This window comes from Rhinopithecus bieti, unplaced genomic scaffold (assembly GCF_001698545.2).
Source record: "Rhinopithecus bieti isolate Rb0 unplaced genomic scaffold, ASM169854v2 scaffold_7673, whole genome shotgun sequence".
Lineage (NCBI taxonomy): Eukaryota > Metazoa > Chordata > Mammalia > Primates > Cercopithecidae > Rhinopithecus > Rhinopithecus bieti.
The window spans coordinates 3,816,562-3,823,716 of NW_016806375.1; the positions used below are offsets into that span (position 1 = coordinate 3,816,562).

General features: G+C 43.8%; 1 long non-coding RNA gene across 2 annotated transcripts; it reads left to right on the forward strand.

The window, feature by feature from the left end:
• Positions 1 to 4,014: 4,014 nt before the first annotated feature.
• LOC108532091 (uncharacterized) lies at positions 4,015 to 6,765 on the forward strand. 2 transcript variants are annotated; one of them, XR_001886352.1, is made up of 3 exons: positions 4,015 to 4,167; positions 4,709 to 5,244; positions 6,055 to 6,765. It is a non-coding gene; the product is annotated as an uncharacterized LOC108532091 (long non-coding RNA). The 2 variants fall into 2 exon arrangements; XR_001886353.1 differs by having other exon boundaries at positions 4,709 to 5,000.
• Positions 6,766 to 7,155: the final 390 nt, after the last annotated feature.

Sequence of the window (7,155 nt, forward strand, 5' to 3'; positions counted from 1 at the left end):
ATCCCTGTATGTAATGGTTTAACTTCTCTCCCAGAAGGTTACTAGTTATGAACCTTCCATAGGAGAATTGAGAAAATAACATCACTCAAACTATTTTCTGTGTTATGTGTCCCAGGTGAGGATCCCTGGTTGAGAAAGACTGTCAGGCAGAGGGGAGGAAAGCCAGCAACAGTCATGCCACAGCAATCAAAAGAGATGGCCGATGCCAAATGTCACAAAGAGTTTGAGAAAGAATAGCACAGGAAATACCCACAGGACTTGAAAACACAGTTTATTACCAGGTAGAAGGAGCAATGGCAATGTGTAGGGGAGGAGAGGACATCGTATTGTTGGGTGACTAAATGGGTTCTGATAAACAGACTGTAGTAAAAATGCTAAAAACTAGTATATGCCTTTGAAGAAAACTGACTAGTAAGAGGAGGAAAGAAATCAGACTATAGCTTGTGGGGAATCTGGTACTGGTTATATTTATACACTGAGAAGAAAGAACAAGTATGATGGAGATGGCAATTGAGGAAAAGACCACAAAGCAAATGACTGACAAAACAAGATTCACAAGGGAGTGAATTGGATACAAAGATGGGCAAAGAGATGACCCTTAGCCAGCAGGATGAATCTCTCTCCCTCTCTCTCTCCCCACCTCTCTCTCTCTGACACAGGAAGAAAGGAGGGAAAGAGATAGAAGGAGATATGCTTGTAGATATCATAAGAGGCAGTTGGTGTGGCAAGAATGATAATGATGATCCATCTTTTCAGTGAAGTAGTAAAGTTCATCCGTGTTAGAAAAAAAAAAAAATGACAAAACTGGGCATTTTCAGAAAGGGGTAAAATTGGGTAAGAGCCATGAAGGAAAAATAGAGAAGGGATGCAACTTGGAACCTGTGGAAAGATAGCCAAGCTGCATGGAGGATCCAATTAAGATCACAAACCCCTAGAAATACTCACCACATTATATTCCAGATTATATCCACTTGCATAGATGGAGTACATGCAATCACTGCTACTCTCTGAGCCCATCTCTTTGAAATCAAAGACACACATTTGCAAAAGAACGATCCCAGTTTATGGCAATCATGCTTAGCTATGAAAGAAGTTGTTCCTAAGAGATTCATAATGAAGACTGAACGCTCTTACTTAGCCTCATCCACACAGTCCTCTAGCCTCCTTAGATAAAAAGTTCACAATAACTTGTTTCTCTCCAATTAATATTCTGCAGTGCACATCATTTGAAAATATTAGATCTTCACCAGCCAGCCACACCAACCCAAATGCACTGATATATAAAATAGGACACTTGACTTAAGCAGATTCAGCCGTTATTCAGGAACAAGCCTACACCTCTCTTTAACTGGGTCCTTAAGCAGTCTTAAGATGATGTTGACACTCTAGATCAAGGACTAAGATGCAGTCAGAAGTATTTTTTCTATCTCTGGACCATAGACTTCTGTCCTTGAATTTATGGTATTCAGTACACTGTGACTTAAATGAAGAGGTTTGGTATTAAATCAACCAGTACGAACTCATTATCTATCCACTACATGACAGACACTATGCTAGGTGCTCAGGATGCATCCATATATATAACAGACATAATCTCTCTTATTGTGATCCTTACAGTGTAGTGTGAAGAAAGTCAATCTTACTGATAAGGTCATCAGTGAAGAGGTCATTAAGAGAGAAAGAGGATCTCCACTGGACAGTTGACATGAAAAAGTACACTTGAACTGGGATTGTAAGCTGGACCCAATGGTTTAAAATCCTTTAGCCCCATTTTTGACAGTATGAGTGATGATATTAGATGGCCTGCTAGCTATGAACAGTTTATTCATCCTACCCATCTCTGTATCAAGCTTACAAAGGAAGTCTAATACGTGGGTTGGGTGATGTCTCCTTATATACTTATAGTAAAACTAGTGTTAAAAAATTTCCAAACAAATATAGACTCCTACACTTAGAGAGGATTTTAGGGCCAATTTATTGCCCTTCTGGTGTTTGAATCTCTCATATAACCTTCTAACCAAGTAGTCATACAGCCTCTGATTAAATACTTTCAGTAAGGAGTAACACTACCCCCAAAGATCACCTACCTTATCTTAAAATTTACTTCATGTTTGGGCCGGACGCGATGGCTCACTCCTGCAATCCCAGCACTTTGGGAGGCCGAGGCGGGCAGATCACAAGGTCATGAGATCAAGACCATCCTGGCTAACACTGTGAAACCCCATCTGTATTAAAAATACAAAAAAAAAAACTAGCTGGGTGAGGTGGCGGGCACCTGTAGTCCCAGCTACTTGGGAGGCTGAGGCAGGAGAATGGCGTGAACATGGGAGACAGAGCTTGCAGTGAGCCGAGATCGAGTCACTGCACTCCAGCCTGGGTGACAGAGTGAGACTCCATCTAAAAAAAAAAAAAAACAAAAAAAAATAAAAAAAAAAAAAAAACTGTGTGTTGTTTGTTTGGTGGGGTTCCCCCATTTACTAAAATCATTAGCACAGCTCTTAATCTTAGGCTTACTTACCCACATTTCCAGGAGAAGCAAAGAGGATACATTCTCACTACTACCATCAGGGAATGAAGAAACATGCTGTGTGTGTGTGCTAAAACAAGATCAATTATAATGGAACGTTTGGAATAATGACTGTCTGGGAGAAGAGANAATACAAAAAAAAAAACTAGCTGGGTGAGGTGGCGGGCACCTGTAGTCCCAGCTACTTGGGAGGCTGAGGCAGGAGAATGGCGTGAACATGGGAGACAGAGCTTGCAGTGAGCCGAGATCGAGTCACTGCACTCCAGCCTGGGTGACAGAGTGAGACTCCATCTAAAAAAAAAAAAAAAAAAAAAAAAAATTTACTTCATTCTTTGAATGCAGTTTTGCCTTCCTGTGGCTTCTACCCATTTTATCCCTAAGTTTAAAAGGCACAGAAGCATCAGTTATACAAGAAAAGCTTACAGGATTTGTGGGTAGGTGACGCCATTTACTAAAATCATTAGCACAGCTCTTAATCTTAGGCTTACTTACCCACATTTCCAGGAGAAGCAAAGAGGATACATTCTCACTACTACCATCAGGGAATGAAGAAACATGCTGTGTGTGTGTGCTAAAACAAGATCAATTATAATGGAACGTTTGGAATAATGACTGTCTGGGAGAAGAGAGCCAGAGGTTCTCACTTATCTGCCAATGTGACAGATGTGGCCTGTCTTTTGAGCCCAGCTCTCTCTGTCTCTCCCTCTCTTCTTCCCCATATTTAGTTCCTCACTCAATCAACCAACATGTACCAAATTATCTATCTCCTACATGCCAGGTACTAGGCTAGGTGCTCAAAGTGAGGTGTATCACTTCCCTCTCCTGACCCACGCAGGCAGTTAGATCTCAAGACGCAGGTTCAGAACAGGAGGGAGAAAAAGTTCCCTTTAGATCTTAGGCTCATGCTGTGTACTCTCAGTTTGCTAGTGTCTGCACTGGAGTAAAATGATGCCTGTTTTCTATTTAGCAGAGTCTCTCATAATTGTAAGTCCCTTAGGAGACACAAGGCATAAAGAATATGGATCAGAATACAATGTAAACATTCCTGTATCCCCCTAAGAAAATTCTATGTAGCAAACTTTCCAATTCTATATTATCCCTTAACCAAATCCTTTATTATTGGAAGGTAGAGTAATTCTGAATCCAGGGCATTTCTTACACTCCAGTTTTTCCTCATCCCAGCTTCTGGTGGGTTTATGTCTTGAAAGTAAACCAACACGGAAAGAATTCCCACTGAAAATTCTATAAGCCATTGGAAGGCAAAACTGTGCACATTCCAGTAGGGAGCTAAAGAAAAACGGGTGCATTCTGCCTTACTTTACCCCTAGAGCCCTCACACAGTGGCAAAAGAATCAGCAACTGACAGAAGTGGAAACTGATTTCCTAGAGTGGCTTTGAAGTCCAAAGGCACCAGGGGCAGAGGTGGGAGGGGGTGGGGGTGTGGGGGGCACTGTGACATCACTGAGCTCCCTCCCTTGGAGGCCACGGAGGTCTGAGGAAGTAGCAGGGCCTGGCAGGAGGTGGCTTGCCTCTGGGCACTGGAGGATCTGGTGAAGCAACATCTGCTAACCAATGAACACAGCAGAGCATTGCTCTGAGCATCAGAAAGGGCATCCGAAGGGAGAAATGGCAGATGCCAGGTAATAGCTGACCAGATTTATTTGTTAGCACATATGGGACTCTCCCTAGGGACCCCCTGAAATAGCTTAAAGGGCCTTGCCGGGGGCTGGAGACACTGCATTAGCAGGTGCAGGCGAAAGGCATTGCAATATGGGCTTTTACCAATAATGCTTCATTCTAAAGAAAGAGTGGAGGGCTGTGGGGGAACAAAGATGACAGACTCCACAGAATTACAGAATGTTGGGGCTAAAGGGAACACAGAGATCACCTGGCATGAAATCTTTATTGCTTAAACAGGCAAACAAAAACCCAGAAAGGGGAAGGGACAGAGAAGATCACACAGCTGAGGAAGTGGCAGGAGGAAGACCAAGACTCCTGTCTAGCACATCCCCTTTCCAGGCTCTGGGTGGGTTCCACTCCTCCAGTTATACTGGAAACCTGTGTGGCTCTTGGTGACGAGCATGCTGAGCCTTGTCTTTGTAGACACTGACTAAATATGTGTGGATTGATAGTTTGGACAGCAATGCTGACTGTTAATTTCTGCATTTGCATCTTTAACAGATCTTTGAAAGAAAGGAAGAGGGAAGAGACCAAAGGTCACTGAGAAGCTAAGTGGTGTGGGGCCTTCCCCATGCCCCACAAGGACCAGCTGCCCTGTACCCTATGTGTGGGGATTCTTGGCATACAGAGGGAGGTGGGCTGCCAGTTTATATGTGTGCACAGATTTATAGTGTGTATGATGTGATTTTGGTAGTTTCTGTGCTTCTACACAATGCATGTTTCTGATAGAACGGAAAGGAGAGAGACTTTGGACAAAGGGGCAAGCTCTGTAGAAAGAACGTCTTCGATGCAGGTAATAAAAAGGCAAGTAATAATGCTTCTCACAAACAGCCACTAGCAAGCCTGCACCACCGCCACAGCCATAAAACACTCACGCCTGCCATAACCCGTAACCAGCTCTGCACGATGCCCCGCCCAGCCTGCCTCCCGCATCGGCTCTGCACCAGGCTGCTGCAGAGCGCATCACAGGCTCCCTGGAGAGGGCTGCCCATCCAGAGCGGAACCTGATTACCTTTCTCTCTTCCTCAACACTGAGGGTGGGTCCCACCTGCTGAGATGGGAGAAGGAGGGTGAAACTGAAATGATCTGTCACCTTTACAAGGTTTCCAGGACAACACCATGGAGATGGGGACATTTGAATTCCCCACATTCCATCTCCCAATGCTGTGTCCTTTCTTAGACTGCCATGGCCTCCTCAGTTCATGCTCTTTCTCAGCATGGGGATGCTCCTTCTGTAGAGCTGCTCCCCAGAGGCCTGCATGCAGACCCTCCCACATCAGTCAGCCACAGCAGCTAAGAACTATTCAGAATAGCTGGTTTTACTCAACACCTAGGATAGGCCTTGCATTTTGCTAAGGGCTTTACCTGCATACCTTATTTAATTCTCACAACAAATTTATGATGCAGGTACCATTGCTCAGATGATTGCTTTGTAAATCAGACAACTGGGGCCTAAATATCACATAGCTAGAAAAAGAATGTGACTCAAAGGTACAGCCATTGGCCAGAGACTATGCTTTTAGGCACTTTATTATAGGTTGACAGTTTAACCAAGACCATTCTCATAGTCAGAAAAAGTTTAATATTTGGATTTGAAGTAGGTTAAGTGAGCTGGCAAGGACATGTTGTTCTGTGAGGTTTTCCAAACCCCTTGAAATCGTTGGCTTGAATTATCTCAGCACCTTGAACTATCTGCTCCACTTAGTGTTGAGTTTATACTCATCACCCTGCAAAAATGCTTGGCCAGGACCCATTTTCTCCCATGAAAACAATTTTCTCCTCTTGATGGAAAGCATGCTAATGTTTATGTAACACTTGGCACTTTTCTTGTATATTCTCCCACTCAGTCCTCCAACTGGCCCTGTGATGTGGACATGGGAGGAGGTGGGTCTAATCTCACAGATGTGGAAAGGATGATTGCCTCACCTAGGAAAAAGCAAACACTTCCCACAACCTGATCACCACACAAATTGATCAACTGGTAACCACTTGGTAACAGCTGATGAAATGCTTTCTTCTTCTTCCTGAGTCCTGAAGAATCCACCAGTTAACAGTATAGAAAACTCTTCCTGGTCTATTTGCCCTCCTCTCCACCCAGGGAGGTAGAGCCTCAGAAGAAACAAGGGTTCTCTTCTCACAACAAGAGAGCAATTTACAAGATGTCCTTCGAGGGACGGAAGATCCACAGTGCCTTCATTAAAAGGGAGATGTAAACATCTGCCTCGTCTTTTGAAAACACTCCCCACTGGGAACAGAGATGACAAAGAGAAATCACAGCAAAAGGAGAGAACAATGAAATGAACAGGAGGCAGCTGCTCCAGGACAGGGCACTAAAATGTTAGTTAAGAGTGCCAGGTCCCTCAGTGGCTTCCTTGTGCCTACAAAATAAAGTTCCAATGCCTGTCCAGTTTTCTTTCCGGCATGTGCTCTAGGCTCCAATCAAAATGGAAAACTGCTCCATGCACATGATGAAGGCAAGGGCTTGTACACTCAGATGCCTGAAAGGCCCAGCCAGCAACATGAGGGCCTGTGCCAGTTAAGTGTAAGTAAAACAGTATACCAGGCATACTTCTAATGACTATTGACCCTCAGAAAACAGGGATCAATGAGGCTGGAGGGCAAACTGGAATGTTTCTGCCCGCTCTAAAGAGGGTGGAAGTTGCCCAGCTCCAGTTAATCATGGCTCAGCTTGAAGGCAGCTTACGGCTACCAGAGCTTCTGAATGAAAAGAACCCAGCAATGCAGAAATCTACATGAAATATCCTATCATCATATGTAGACAACTGGTTCATAATTTTTTAAACATAGGCTAAACAACATATTTCTGTGAGCCAAAGCTAGCCAGACAGTAGCCAGTTTGAAGCCTTTGTCCTAATTTCTGCCTACACAACTTTATTCCTACTGTTTGAAATACTGTCTCCTCTTCCTCATTGCCTGTTCAAAGCCTA